Source organism: Phyllostomus discolor, chromosome 8 (genome assembly GCF_004126475.2).
Source record: "Phyllostomus discolor isolate MPI-MPIP mPhyDis1 chromosome 8, mPhyDis1.pri.v3, whole genome shotgun sequence".
In the NCBI taxonomy this organism is placed as follows: Eukaryota; Metazoa; Chordata; class Mammalia; order Chiroptera; family Phyllostomidae; genus Phyllostomus; species Phyllostomus discolor.
In genome coordinates, this window is record NC_040910.2 from 64,366,197 (window position 1) to 64,382,071 (window position 15,875).

Below are 15,875 nucleotides of genomic sequence, written 5' to 3' on the forward strand. Positions count from 1 at the left end.
CCTGGAAAGCTGATGAATATCCTATGGAGATCCTCCCCTGAGACCTCCCTAAACTCCCCACCTTTGGAAAGCAGATAAAAACCCTAAAGATAAAGGAAGCCATCAGGCTCTCTCCTTACAGCATACTTGTGTCCCTCCTTTTCCTGGGCGTGGACTTTTGCTCTCTCCTGTGGATGAAAAAGGAGTCACATACTGAACCTGACAAGCCCATCATATAGGGCCTGACAATCTTAGAGACCTAAAGTAACCACATAGAATGGACTGAAATTAAAACTTTCTAGCTAAAACAACTCATGGCAGGTAGTCATGTCCTAGGCCAGTTTTGCCCTGACAAAGTTCAATCTGCACCTTAATTGAACCTGTCTACTGTCTTTTTGTATTACCAAAATGAACCTTTGGAATGCCAGGGTTCTTTCTTTTTTTTACCTGGATCCATTGCCAATACACCAGAGTAGAGCAAAGATCACAGGTCCCTTCATTATTATTGTTATTATGTTCATTGTTGACTGTTAACTATTCTGTACCTACCTACATAAAAAAAGTATGCAACTTGTTTTACTTGTTTTTACAGTCCCAGAGATTTCCCTGCTTTACTTTCTCTCACCCCCTTCATCTATCACCAGTGAAGTTTATGTAACTCCCTTACACCTCCTTCTTGGAGCACACCCACACCCCCTCCTTCCCTTGAGCATGTACTTTTATTTTCTTTCTCATGTACTCCAAGTTTCCCCATGCGACTTGCAACCAGGGGAGCAGAGAGCAGCAGTAGCTTATTCTGGGTCAACCCCTGAACCTATCTCCATGGTCCCCTTTTCTCTGCCTTATCAGTGAGCTTAAAGCAGCCCTGCTTTGGCCCACTTCTGTCACTGTGACTTTCACTTCTCAGCGAGCCCCTGCAGTCCTGTCTGGCTCATGTCTTTCCTATAATGTTTCTAGGAGGCCAGAGCAGCATGGCCTGGGCTCTCCTGTTGATTCTTCTGTCCTAAGCACTTTGTTTCACTGTCTCCAGCTTTCATACATGTACACTCAAAATCACCTGGACTTGTCTGGTGAAATCTTTCCTGCACAAAGTCAAGAGCCCACACACTATAGGCTGGTCAGAGGCAGACTCACTCTGGGCCCAGTCCCTTTCTGGTGACATTAATGTCAGCCATGGTGTTGTTCTGTCTTGTTTTTCAAGGACCTGCTCAGTGGGGTTGTTTCGCTTCTCTGGTCTGGCGCTGAATCACAGCTGAGTCTTAGATGCTATTTATATAATACAACATAATTATTATTGAAAACTTTTGTTAAAAAGTCGTTTATTTATGTCTACTTATTAGTTCTTAATGATGCTATAAGATTTCAAAGTTAATTATTACACCCAAGCTATTTTCTTAATGAGTTTTGTAACAAATATAATATAAACTTATTTTTGTAAATCCAGGTAAAATAAAAATACCATATTCAATGTTAATAACTCTAAAATCCATGTCTATTTAATTTACCAAAATTTACCAGCTTATAAGAAAATATCAAATTTTTTCTTAGATCATTTGACCCTGAAAAAAACTTGAGTTAGGTTTTATTCTATTTCTTAATTTATATAAGCATTTAATTTCTTTAAGCAAATTAAATATTACAGTCTAGTAAACTATCTGGAGGCAGAAAACATGCCACATATATGTAGTATGTAAATAAAGGCAAACATTACAAACGGATTTTGTACATAAGAAAAATTACTAATAATTGTAAAGAAGACACAAAATTTTTTATTTCTCTTTGATAATTTTTAAGGAGGATGTAAAAAAGGAAAAGAGCTCAAGGCACAAGATGCCTCCATTGCTTATATTAAAAGTGTTACTTTTCCAATTTTAAAAATTCCTATCAGACCTTGAACAGTTAGCTTCTAATTATGCTAAATTTCTGGTCAGTTATTAAGCTCTTTAAAACCTATTCAAATATACCAATTCTCAGGATCTTTTGTCTCAATAATTTTTAAAAATTTTTTACACTGTAAGGAAATTTCTAACTTTCTGTCTTTTAAAAAAATTCTCTGTTAATTGAATCAATTAGCATCTGTAAAACCAAAAAAAGCTAAGTGTCAAATTCAAAAGTCTTAAGACAATGATATATCTGTGTATCTATTTAAGTGCAGGTCAATTGTATTTCAAGTGTTGGGGGGGGGTTGTTTGTTTTTTTATAATATCTGCAAATACTTGAAGGAAAATAGTAAGGGTTCTGACTGTGTAGACTTTGATTTTTGTTCTAATTTCTTTCCTTCCATCTTATTAAAGGAGTCTTAATGGCTAGTTACTATACCAATATGAGAAATCTCTAAAATTTTTAAATTTAGAAATTTTTCCAATTCAAAATATCCATCTTCTGGCCAGTGACAGTAAGATTTACAGAAACTTTAGCCAATAAGCCTTTTGTGACCTAACTAGGAAAGCAAAAGGTGTCCCTAAGAGCTTAAAGCAAAGGACATAGCCCTTACAGATCCCGCAGCTCATTCTCAGAGTTAGCCAGCCTATGCAAGATAGGGTAGGGTGTGCTGTCTTTGAACAGCTCCTCCAAAACACAAGGGATCGTGTGCTTTCTTCCCTTTTGAACAGGATAAGGTTTAAGACTCCCCAAGGTTGCATCCACAGCCTGTTTAGCTGTCTGCCAGATGCATATGTCTCATTAAACTGGCAGAGATGAGACCCTCTCTGGAAGGAACAGGGTTAATACAAGGGTACTCAAAACAAGTTTTTACCAGAGTGTTTGCTCAAGAAACTAGTTTCATAAATATTTTTTCCCACCAATCTAAATTTAGATGAGAGACCAAAAAACCTCATTACTTCCAACTCCCACCAGATTCTGCAGATAAGAAATCAGAGAGGCTGGCAGGGTGAATGCTTACCACCTCTGCAGCCTGTGGTCAGCTGCCCATGATCTCTCAGCAGCTGCCGCCCAGAGAGCTAGCAGTGTTGCCGCCAGTAATTTTCCTGGCTGGCTCACTAAACTGTGCAGGCTAAAAAAAATATTAAAATGTTTTCCCCACCTTCTAAATTCTTCTGGCTGGGCGAATAATCCAATTAGTAGGAACAAATTAACAGGAGAAAATCAAGTTTTAATACATGAACATGGGATATTCACATAAACATAAAAATTCCAAAGGCAGTGAGGCAATGTAAGACTGGGTATGTAAGACATTCTGGACAGAGGAGAAAAGGGGGGTGGAAACAAGGTCCTAGACTTCAGAAGTGAGAATGAGTGATTTATAGGTAGTTGAAGAAGAGCAGTACACACATGGCAGGGAAACCCTCCCAGAGAACTCAGAAGCCATGGGACACAAGGAGGATGTAGCTAACAGGTCCCTGTATGAAGCCCTCTATTTATTGTACATATTTCACATTAGGCTAAGGAGACATCCTAAGTTCTCCTCCTGAAGCAAGTTTCTCTGTCTGAACCTCATGGGCAGGAAAGAGGGTGGGGGGAGTTTTTTCTGATTATAGACCACTGTATTTAATCCTTGTTCAAGCTGCCCATGTCTCTTACTTGTTCACTCACATTTTGTATTGACTGTGTAAATGCTTTGCAAAAACAAAAAATGGGAATTGATTATTTAGCTTTCCTATATTGCTCTTATTTCTGTTCTGTTTTGTTTGCTTTTCTTTGAGTGTATGATCTTATTCTTACTGATAATACAGAATTTAAAAATACCTTTTTGGGTATCAATTAGTCAGTCTTTCTCTTTATGGGTCTGGAATTTGTGATCTGTTTGGAAAGAACTTGGAAATGTATAAAACACTTCCTTCCTGTCCTGGGGTTGGGAAGGAGACTCCTTGGAAGATGCCATCCACCCTGGCATGCTGATTTTTTCCAGCTGAAAACAATGAAAACCCAATAAACTTAGGAAGAGGGATGTTTTGTTTTGTTTTGTTTTGTTTTTACCTCCCTCTTACCTGCCTAAGAATATTCAGATAGAAAAGCCTGCTTCAGGAAGGGAACTTTAGCATATGATTAGCACATATAAATTGAGTGTAGCAGTCAGGGAGCACCCAAGCAAATATTTGCTCTTCAGCTTCCCCTTTGTGTCCCACTGTTTCTGGCTGGCCCTGCAAGAATTTATTTACCAAATGTTTGCTCCTTCTCATCTACCTGTGAATTGTCTACCTCCTCCCCTCTCCTTTAGTCAAACATATTATGGATACTTTATTTTGCCTTATTATCTTTGCAATTTTCATGCCTATGTGAATTCATTATGTGCATGTATTAAATTCAATTTTTTTCCTCTTAATCTGCTGAATGCCATTTGAGTTATTCAACCAGCCAGAAGAACTAAAGGGGTAACGGGAAAGTTTCTTATAGAAAATTGATAACTTTATTACTTTAAAAATATTTAAAAGCAAAAAATTATAATAACAGAACTCTATATTTATAGCAAGTTTGTAATAGATTCATTCATTTCATTAGCAATCAATATAAAATCATTTAAAGTCTATAATAATAGATCTCTATATTTATAGCAAGTTTGTAATAGATTCATTCATTTCATTAGCAATCATTTAAAGTCTATAGCAAGTTTGTAATAGATTCATTCATTTCATTAGCAATCATTTAAAGTCTATAGCAAGTTTATAATAGATTCATTCATTTCATTAGCCATCATTTAAAGTCCTAGAGAGATGAAAAAAATATCCTTTGTCCTCAAGGAACTCTTATTCTTGTGGGAAGACATATAGTTAATTGTTATTATGTATAATATATTGTATATAATACAACTATATATAACTATAATATATTATATAATTAATTCATTAAAAATCTAGGGAGCCCTTTATATTAACGTGTTTCATATATATGCACACACAGTAGAATTCATTCATCAAAAAATTAGGGTGTCCTCCCAAAGAGGGGAAAATAGATGATCTCGTTTTTAGGACAGACATTCTGTCTAGGATGTATGTGAAATAGTACAGAATATGCAGAAGTCAGCACAGTAGCTAAAGCAGCTTTGGGAAGATGTGAGAGCAGATGGGCTATGGTCCCTGCGGAGAAGGGAGCAGGGCCTGAGCTGCCAATTAGAGGATTCCCAGAAGGTTTGGTCTTTTCACATTCAGGTAAATTGAAGACCTTATTGTTTGCTCAAGAAAGAGATGGGAGAAACTACCCAGTAAGTATGGGGAATGCCAACAAGTGTGAGGCAAACAATTACATGGAATGAAAAAGAATCTTGTTGGGGTAATCTTTAGCATAGAACCCACTGAGAAGCTAAATCCAGGCAATATAGCTAAAAGGTACAAAGATAAAGGCTAATAGGGAAAAAGGAGGTACTTGTGCAGTAGGCAGTTAGCGAGGCATGAGCAGAGCAGGAACAATGGGCCAGGTACTGAGGGTCTCGAGGGCAGAAAGCCCTGGCTACCTAGCAATGGGTAAAACTTGGTGGGGCCTGTCCCCAGGGTACCTTTCCTCCCCTATAATATTGCTGGTAATGCAGTTTAGACTCCTGATTTTTCAGATTGCTACTCATGTGGTTGACCGCCTTAGAGAAAGGACAAAAGTGTGGGAGAATAGCCTCCTCTGACTCCTGTACAAGCCCTTGCATGACCATTCTATTAATCACTGAGCCCTGAAGATAACATCTAGGCCTCAGTCTTGTTTTGGCTCCAGACCCAGAAAAGCAGCAAGGCCAGGTGGGTGGAAGCCATGGCTGACATCAGGACCAGCTGTGATGATGAATGACCCCCTGTCCTGGTGCTGACAAATCAGTAGAGACCATGACCCTGAAAGGACAGACCTGGAAAGTTGATGAACATTCTATTGAGATCCTCCCCTGGGACCTCCCAGTAAAAACCCTCAGGACAGAGGACCCAGCATGCTCTTTTTCTCTCTTGAGCAAGCCCTTGCATTTTCCTAATTCCTTCTTCTCCCAGGGTGTTCTCTCTCTCTCTTTCTCTCTCTCTCAGCACACTCATGTCTTTCCCCCTCTCTTTCCCAGAGGTACATTCTGCCTTTTTTTCCCTAAGCTCCAAGGGCCATTCCTTTGCCTCTGTAACTTGTTTCCTGAGCCCACACAGGCCAGCTGGCTCACCTTTTCCATCTCTGTGATGTTCTAAATAAACTTTTGCTTGTATTTGAGTCTTGGCTCTGAAATATTTTTTAGCCAGAACTCCAGTACTGAGGTTGCTAAACCAAGGCCTTATTGCTAGTAACATTCTCGTGCCATTTCACTGCTAATACTTGGTCTAAAAAAGTCCAGTGTTTCTTAAAGCAGCAGTATGACATGCAACAGCCCACACACCTCCATGTGTGCAGGTTTTATTCAAGATGCACACTACAAGAACTGAGGAAAGGCTTGGGGTTTATACAGGATCACTAGGTGAGTACCCACAGTAGTCCTGTTTTTAAAAAGAAGAAACTGAAGTGTGGAAATGTTAAATAGTTTACCCAAGGAAAAATCTCAGAATTCAAGACAATACCTGGCAATTAATGCTGAGTTGTTCCTAGCATTTGTTTCCAATATTTTGCTGTGAATAAGCATGACAAGGTTTGGGGTAATACCCCAAAATATGGCACCTAGCATATTGAATATTTTAACTGAAGGAACTTGAGAAGTGGCAGGAACAGAAGGACTTTCTGACCTTCCCCTGAAACTCATGAGTAGGAACATGCCCTCCATTAACCCAGAGGAGAGAAATATCATTATCTCTGTATATAATAGGCAGTTGAGAGAAATCTGAATAAACTCATACTCTTTGTTCTATCATGCATTCCCAGGACTTCCCACTTTTCATCAAACCTAGCATAGAAATACTCAGATTTAACTGCTTCTTTAGGTCTTTTTTTCTTAATGAATTCTCCAGTGTCATGTAAAACTTGTATTAAATAAATGTGTAAACTTTTCTCTTGTTAATCTGTCCTTTGTTACAGAGACCCAGTCAAGAACCAAAAAGGGTAGGAGAAAGCTACTTTTCCTCCCCAACAAGCCTCCTGCTTAAATATGATTGTCCCATTCAGCAACCCTGCTGCTGCCGCCCCTATGTCCCCATTTGGTATTCACAGCTTCAGCCCTGCAGTCCTGGAACAGAACAGAACTCTTCTCTCTGGAAAGCTGCAATCTAATTGACAGCAAAGTTGGTTTGACCAATGGCCAAGATTTTTAATTTGCACCTGGAAGGTCAATCTTAGCTCTCCCTGTCTCCTCTAGTCCAATCTACCCTAGACTGACCACCTCCCTAGTCCTAGGTACTTTTCCCTGCCCAGGGCCCCAGGCCTTATGCCTTTGGACCAGGTCTAGCACTTGAGACTCTAGCTTCCCTGGGAAACAATCTGACACAGGATCTTGTTCAGACCTGGGCATCTGTCTTTCATTCTTTTACTTTTCTTTAAGTAATGAAAATCTGTGACTCCATCTGAACACTCCAGCAGCTTGCAAGTTGAGGGAAGATGTGCTGTGGACCAAGGGTCTTTTTTCTTGTTGTTGCTTAAAAATCATGTCTCCCTTGCCCCACAACCATCTGCAAGCATCACATTTGCTCCTTGTACCTGTGATTGAAGAAAAGTCAAATGCAACAGGTGCACCCTCTTTTTCCCAGATCCCAAGGGAACAGAGCTGCTGGTGCTGGAGTAGAAGCCAAAGGTCAGCCCCAGCTGTCTTTTGTTCCAGTACCACGATGCACAGGCGTCTCCATCAGAACACAGATCTGCTTCAGGTTTGCCTCCACTTCTTGTTCATCTCCTTTTGTCAGTAGAAAGTTGACCTGATAGAAAGACGAGGTGTTAGTAACAGTGCTCTTTTAAAATTTTTAAAAATGTATTAATTTGAGAGGAGGGGGAAACATTGATTTGTTGTTCCAATTATTTATGCATTTGTTTGTTGATACTTTTAAAAAAGATTTTATTTATTTATTTTTAGAGAGGGGAAGGGAGGGAGAGAAGCATCAATGTGTGGTCATCTCTCATGCGCCCCTTACAGGACAGCTGGCCCACAACCCATGCATTTGCCCTAGACTGAGAATCGAACTAGAGATCCCAGTTCCTTTTGGTTTGAAGGCTGGCGCTCAATCCAGTGAGCCACACTAGCTAGGGCCATTTGTTGATTCTTGTATGTGCCCTGACCTGGGATCAAACCTGCAACCTTGGCATATTAGGACAATGCTCTAACCATCTTAACACTGCCTTTCTTATAGTCTTACATCTACTTACTCCCTTCCTCTTCTATCCCACAATTCCCTCTCATCTCTTCCCATTCCCTAGTTTGCTTGGTGATCCACTCTTCCTCCTACTCTCCTGAAGGTTACCCACAGCTTCCTAGCCCTCATTTGCATTGCTATAGGTTGGCTGACTGATGGGGTGCTCAGAGCTCAGTGCACGCTGCCTCAGGAGTGAACCCAAGGGAGCCCTGCCCATCCAACTTGTGTTTGTGTGTTCTGCCGCCACTCCCATCCTGCTTACCCCTTGGAGCTCCATCACGGTCTGCCATTGCCTGTGGCCTGGGTAGCTCCTCTGCTTGGACCATAATTTCTGCTTGGACCATAATTACTTTGTTTACTCTTGGATATTCACCATCCAGCACTGTGTTGACATATATAAAGACAAGATATATTTGTTGGCTGAATGAATGCACTGGATCTCTCTCTCAGTCTCTGTCTGTCTCTGTCTCTCTCTGTATGTGTAGAGATGGATGGGTGCACATGGGTACGCTGCTTACAGGGAAAGGGCTCATAGTATAATGTCAATCACTTGAGAATAAAAAAAAGAAAAAAGAAAAACTGTAACTTTGTGATTGGCTGTGTAAAGGTAAAATTTATAGCATAATTAGTGGACTACCAAATTATCACATCTGCCTATTCCTCCTGGCAAGACCTCCTCTTACAATAGGGCCAAATGTGATGCCTTGAGTACTTTCCCAGCTTCCCTGGCAGCTAAGACAGGCCTGTGACTCAATCCTGGAAAATGGCACCTGAGGAGAAACCTGCTGGCAGCTTCTGGGAGAGGGGTTCTCTTTAATCAAAGAGATGCATAGGTGCAAATGCACCTCCCGTTCAGCAGGATATTGTGTCTACAAGGGATGCCTGGAATAGCAGTTGTCTCATGACCACAATGGACAAGCTGATACACTGAGGATAGAGGCTGGGATAGAAAAAGAGCAGGAGCTTGGGTCTCTGGGTAGGAAAACCCCTCTTTCCTTATCTCTCCTCTACTCACACACTACTTCCACTTTGGACTCTAAGTATGTGTTGGTGGGGGGTGAGGGAGTGAGATGTTTCTCACATCCAACAATTCTCTGTGACGATAGCTGGGTGTCCTAAGATTTAACTCAATTCTGACACTGTGTACTTGGAGAGAGCATGAGATGCCACAGTTAAGGGTTCAATTCCATGAATTAAGGGAAACACATTTACCAGTTTATTATGTAATAAAGGCTGCAGATGAACAGCCAGATGGAGAGCTACATGGGGTGAGGTCCCAGGCCCAGGAGCTTCTGTCTCTGTGGAGTTGAGGTGTGTCACCAACTTGTAAGCTCCCTGAACACTGAAGTTTTATAATTTTATGGCACTTCATTAGTATCAATTATTAACTCCATTTCCATCTGGAAATGTTGCTAATCATAGCTTGGTCTTACTGGTGATCAGGTGACCAGCCTCCACCCAGCCCTCATCCAGGAGCCACCCAGTGTCACCTTGTTAGAATGAGGTGGTCCTGGGGCTCTTATCACTTGGGAATTTATAAGGGTTTTGGGAGCCCTGTGTCATATATATAAATATAGATATATAATATATGTATGGAATATATAGAATAGAATATATATATTCTATTATTTTATAGTCTTTGATGATAATGGTGAGCCAACTTTGAAAAAGCCCTTCCTCTGGGCTGTTGGACATTTGAAAAATCTGATAAATTACTATGGTCATTTACATGAACAAACAGCCATTTCTGAATAACACGAGAAAACCTGTGTATACCAGTAAATATAGACTGACTTTTATGATTTGGGGGACTTTTTAAAATCTATTGAAGGGAACCAAAGTTTTGCCACCCTGAAGCTGCCTTTTTGGGATACCAATTTTAAGCTGTTTCTTAAGAAACAAGACTCAGAAAGAACCTCTGACCCGACCCTCTTTCCTGCCCAAGAGATTCACATATAAAGGCCTGCTCCAGGAAAGGAATTTCAGGATGCCACCTTAGACAAATTTGAATTAAGCAGGGTAAGTCATCTAGGTACTGCTTGCATGCCATTGCTCCTGAGTGGCCCAGCAAGGTTTCCCTGCCATGTGTGTTCTGCTCTTCTTCAACTCCCTGTACATCGCCCCTTCTCACTTCTGAAATCCAGGGCCTCCTTTCACCGCCCCGGTCCTCTTTGTCCAAACAGTCCTACATTCCAGTGTTGCCTCATTCTCTTTGGAATTTTCATGCTTATGTGAATTCCCCATGTGCATGTATTAAAACTTGATTTTCTCCTGTTAATCTGGGTCTGTTAATTTGAATATTAATTCACCCAGAAGAACTTAGAAGGTGGGAGAAAAAGTATTAATTTGTTTTAGCTCCCACACTAGTTATAGATGTTGTGCCTCTGAGTTACTGTTCATACTTCATAATTATTAATGAAAATCTTGGAAAGGGGTGAGACCTTCGTTTCTAATTCTTTCCATTTTCTGTATTTTTACATCTACAAGTTAAATTTCTTGATGTCTAGAAGGTGCCAGAGCCATGTGGACCATCATGTGGGCCTGCATATGCCGCTGTGGACACTGACATTCTACGAGTCAGCAAGGGGCTTTTCAAGTCTTTTTGCTGTGTTAATCCACTGAGAATCGGGAATGTTGGTTATGTTATGAAAATCTGGTTCCAAGAAATGGCGAATGGAGCGCGAAGACCAGGGAGTCTGGGCAGATGCTGCAGATGTGGAACTTGGAGATAGGTAGGAGGATGTAAGTCATTCCCAAGTCGGTTCAAAATAGCATTCGTTACTAAGGAGCAAATTCTTCCCACGGTTCTGAACTGCTTTTTGTGAAAACTCCGCCTTTGCACCACGGTTTAAAGGGAAATGAACAGTCATGAATTTCCGTGGGATTTCCCGATTTCTTTGGAATTCCCTTATATTCCAGTGGCCATACCACTCAAGTCAGGATGAACGGGGGTCAAAATTCATTTGCAAATATATCCTTAAGAAAATTGCAGCCAGATGTGTGCTGGGATCGTTCTTTTCTATGCACGCAGTACCAGGCTGTTTCCACAGGGAGGCGGGAGTGGCCACTAAATAAGCACCTCTGGCCTGAGTGGAAACAGATTTATAGGAAATGTAATCTTTTAGCTCTGCACAGCTCACAATCAATCTGTTGTTTTAAAAATGTGCAATTTCCTACATTCTTGAGCAAGCCGAGTTCTGCTTATTAACATAGAAAAGAGACAGCCTATAAAATGGTCCTCAGAAATGAGAGTGCCCATCCAAGAACAAAAGGCAGCTCGGCTAGGTAACAGGAGACCAGCAGGGCACCGGGAGCTGGGGTTCTCCTTGTGCCTGTGGCATGACCGAAGCCCCTTTGTCGTCTTGGGTCTCAGTATTTTCTCAGATGAAGGAAGGAGAGGGGCATGTGTGTGTGTGGTATCGATCCAATCTCAGATTTCCCTTCCGTCGGAAATCCTCTGATTTATGGTAAGGAGGTTATTTACACAGCTTTAATGTGAGGCGAGGGTCTGAACCAATATTGTGGTGGCAGGAAAGGAAAAGAAAATTGTAAAAGATTATTGCTTTAGGATACTTGGGGATAAATACGTGTCACATTTCTTTATTTGTGTAAAGTCAAATCCAACCATACCTCTAGGATGCAAGGCCCTAGGGAAGGGGAAAGCTGGCTGGGTTCTGTCTTTCCTGGAGGACCCTGCCCAGAGGAGGCCTAGTCAGAGTTCTTTCTCCGTGGTGGTGTCTGGCCCAGCTCAAGCTCGCTGAATTGCCCTGCAGGAGGGGATACTAAGCAAGAGAAAAAAACACTGACCATACTTAGTGAGTGCATGCTTTTCAGCTGGAATGAAGGGGAAGGCTTTTGTTATTCTTAACTTAGAGAGGCATGAAAATGAACTGCACTGGGGGGAAAGTTAATGCATTTCATTCATCCATGTGTTCATTCACTTTTTTTTTTTTAGTTGAATGAGAGATGGCACTCCAGGTCTGTGATAACTAACTAGTGTGGGAGCTAAAACAAATTAGCTTACATAACTCCAGATGCTGCTATGAAGACCTTAAGAAGAGTGTCATCAAAGAAGCCATCGGGATGTCCCATTTAAACTGAATTTTCCTGAGGCTTTACTGCTTCCTCAACCAGGTGCTCTTTGTCTTGCTTTGCTATCAGACACATCAGGTATGTGTTCGGTAAATATACCCTAGATATCTTCTGTGTTTTAGGCACACTGCCAGGCCTTGGGGCTATAAAAAGCTGAGTAAGTCTGTGTTGTTTCCACTGTCAGCATTCATCTGGAGTGCTTAAGTCCTGCAGTCTACCCCCAACTAGCTAGTAACCTTGGGCAAAATGATTAATTTCTTTAAGCCTCAGTTTATGCATCTGGATAATGGGAGTAATGGTAGCATCTACTTTTAGATTATTATAAGAAATCATATAAATATTTGAAGGATGTATCTATAATGATATATTAAGTATAAAGCATGGATAATGATATAAATGATGTAAATGTTATAAATCATGTTATAAAAATGTAATAAATATCAAGTGCTTAGTACAGTAATTAGTGCAATAGAAAGCACTAAATGGTACCTGTTACTGTAATTATTAATTTTTCAAGAGCTCAAATCTATTGGGAGAGGCAGACTAACAATTGGGTACTGATATAAACTGCTAGAGAGAAGATAAACATAAAAGGATCAGACACCTGGATAAAACTGAGGGGCAGCTTTGGGGAGGAAGTGATTCTTGAATTAGCTTAACAATTTGCCTGACCCCTCATCCACAGAATGAAAGAGAGAGAGAGAGAGACAGAGAGAGGGAGAGACAGCAAGCAAGCTAGCAAGCCAGGGGGATAGGAGCATCCACTCTTTTCCAGAAAAAACTGTAATAGCAAAGTCAGGGCTCTGTGGGGAGATCGCCCATCTTAACCACACTTTCATGCATTAGGGTAGCTCAGCACAGGGGCATCACATTGTCCTTACGGCTTCCAGTTACACAGAAGTAGAGGTGAGCTGAGCTGGAGGGTGTGGAATGAACAAACACGTCTGCTCTGGCTCTCAGGACACCGGTTTACTTTTGTGTCCACATGAAGCCGTGCAGCTGGTTCTACTGAGTTTTTCACTGGGTTAATGATGTTTGGATACCAGAGAGAAACAACCTAAAAGAGATTGATGGGCAGTTTCTCTCTGCATTATCTCAGGACCGGCAGGCCGTTGTCTCTGCAGGGGTGGTGGGGCTAGAAGGGATGGGCCAGGTCCACAGTTGAGGCAGGCGGCTTCGTGTGTACCGAGAAAGGGCTCGTTGGCTAACCTGTGAATAAAGCTGACATGCTTGAGTGTATCTGAGCCAGATTAAATCTGGCTCAAAAAATCTGTTATTTCACTTTTGTATCTAGTGGTCACCATCAGTGTCATTGTGTGGCTGTAGGAAAACACTGACGCAGCATCTTTCTAAATAGTTAACTTGTTCTTCAGAATTTCTGCCAAAGGAGTTCATCATCATTGGTGAAATCCTTTCCTGGCTGGTGAGTCTCCTAAGAGGACCCAGCCCCTGCTTCTCCTATTACAGCTGCCTATAACGCGGTGGCACCGTCAGCCCTTGCTCCCACCCCTTGTAATTTCCCGTGAGTATCCAATAGTGGATGTGAGAGAAAAGGCATGGGTGAGCCTTTCTTACAAAACTTCATCTCCCCGAAGCAGACAGTGCTTTGGGAGACAGGCGCACAGTCCCGTGCTGGCTTGTGGTGCCCTCCGCTAGCATCCAGCTGCTCTCCACATCGCAGAGCTTCCTGAGCCTCGGCTCGAAGTTTCAAGAGATCAGCATCTCCAACAAATCATTAATGAATTAATTTATAATTGCAAATGTGGAGACTAAAGAAATATGAATAATTTTCCTCCCATCTTCTAAGCTGTTCTCGTTGTGCTAATAATCAAATTAACCCATACAGATTAATAGGAAAAAAATCAGTGTTTCAGTACATGCACATGGGGAATTCACATAAGCATGAAAAGTTCTAAGAGTGAGGCAACATTGGGTATATATGACGTTTTGGACAAAGGAGACAAGGGGAACATGGGTATTAGATTTCAGAAGTGAGAATGGCAGGAACATTCTTGACAGGTAACTCAGAAACAAGGGGACACGAGGTATCCAGCTGACAAGCTTTGACTCTTCATAATGCTGGGGTGGAGGTTCTTATGTTGATTAAACCAAGGCTTCCATCCTAAAACAGATTTTTCTGTCTGAATTTCTTGGGCAGGTAAGGGGGGGAGGGCCAAAGTTTCTTTCTGAGACTTATATTTCTTAATAAACAACAAAATCGATATTCCAAAAGGCAGCCTCAGGGTGGCAAAATTTTGGTTTCCTTCACAAATATGTTACATATGAATGGTAGACAGGGTGGAGTAATGCAGGAAAACGAATATCACTGGTCATTCTGTCACCCAGGAATGACTTCTGTGAAGGTTTTGTAATATTTCTTTCCAGTTCATTTTATTACATGTGTTTATGGGTGTTTGGGATTTCTCCATACAAATGATTTTTACAACTCCATTTTATTTATTTAATCATTACAGTTCACCTTGTCAACAAGTTCTTTAACATATTTTGTGTATTAAAGTATTCATTCTATTTGCTAGTGTAGGTAGCTAGATATTAATAAAGGAAGGAGCAAAGGGAATTGGACATTAATGAGCATAATCAACCAGGGAGCATCAGCCTCCTTGCTTAGCCAAGAAACTACATCTTCACACACTCAAGGGGATCACAGCTGCTGGCAAAATAGATTAGCGACCCGACCCTCCCCTGTACAGGGAGGAAAGTCCGACTTTTCAGTCTGTTGGGTCCACTCACCCAGATAGCAAGGATATAGCATGTGTGCAGAACAAGTCAAAAAGGTGTAAGGGAAGGTGCTTCTATGACACATGTGCAATAGGAGCCAAAATAACAGAGAGGCTGTTACAGAACAGGGTCAAGGGGGGGTGTACACTATAGTGTTACTGAAAGGACCCCCCACTAGGTTCTCTATGCCTGCCACCAGAGGAAAGACATCTCTCAATGCCAGAGATTTGTGAAAAGGAAAGGAAATATTTATTTAAAGCTATACAGACTTAAAGTAATGACCCACTGTCTTCATTAAAATATTAAAGTCTTTTAGGATACCCACAGACACAAACAGTCCTTCCTTCTCCCTCTGCCCTAATCTGGGGTACCGTATCTCAAGAAAAGAAGTAGAAGACCATGATTCAGTCTTCCAGCACCATCAGCTGTGTCGCTGCCAGGATCTCCAGTTAATCCAAAGCCATGTGGTACCTTCTCATGGCCCACCATCAAAAGTCCTTTCACCCCTTTTCTTCCAGGCAAAGTTTCTCCTGCTTCCTAAGCCATGTGGCAAAAGGGAGTACCCCAAAGCTGCATGGTTCTCTCTTGGCAAAGCTGCGAAGGTCCCCACCCTGCCAAAACCTTGTGGTTCTCTCTTCAATGGCTGCTGCATCTGGGTTTAAATCCCTGAGCCAATCTTCCTCTGCAGCCCCATTTCCGACTCCTACAATCAGGCACACGTGCCAGCATTCCAGTATCCTTCCAGCTTTACTGGGCTGCCGTAGTAATCATCTCATGATTACTGGAGCCAATCATCTCTAAGCTTTCATGCAGGTGCTGTAACCAGAGGGGATTGCCTCCTAGTTACATCTTGGTTGGAAGTCACTTCCATTCCCCTGGCTCAAAGCA

At 41.4% G+C, this 15,875-nt stretch overlaps 1 long non-coding RNA gene across 1 annotated transcript; it reads right to left on the minus strand.

Annotated features, from left to right (window-relative positions):
- Window positions 1-1,975: 1,975 nt before the first annotated feature.
- Window positions 1,976-15,246, minus strand: LOC118502306. Its single transcript, XR_004905016.1, has 3 exons — window positions 15,095-15,246; window positions 5,550-5,551; window positions 1,976-1,990 (listed from the first exon to the last, which is right to left on the minus strand). It is a non-coding gene; the product is annotated as an uncharacterized LOC118502306 (long non-coding RNA).
- Window positions 15,247-15,875: the final 629 nt, after the last annotated feature.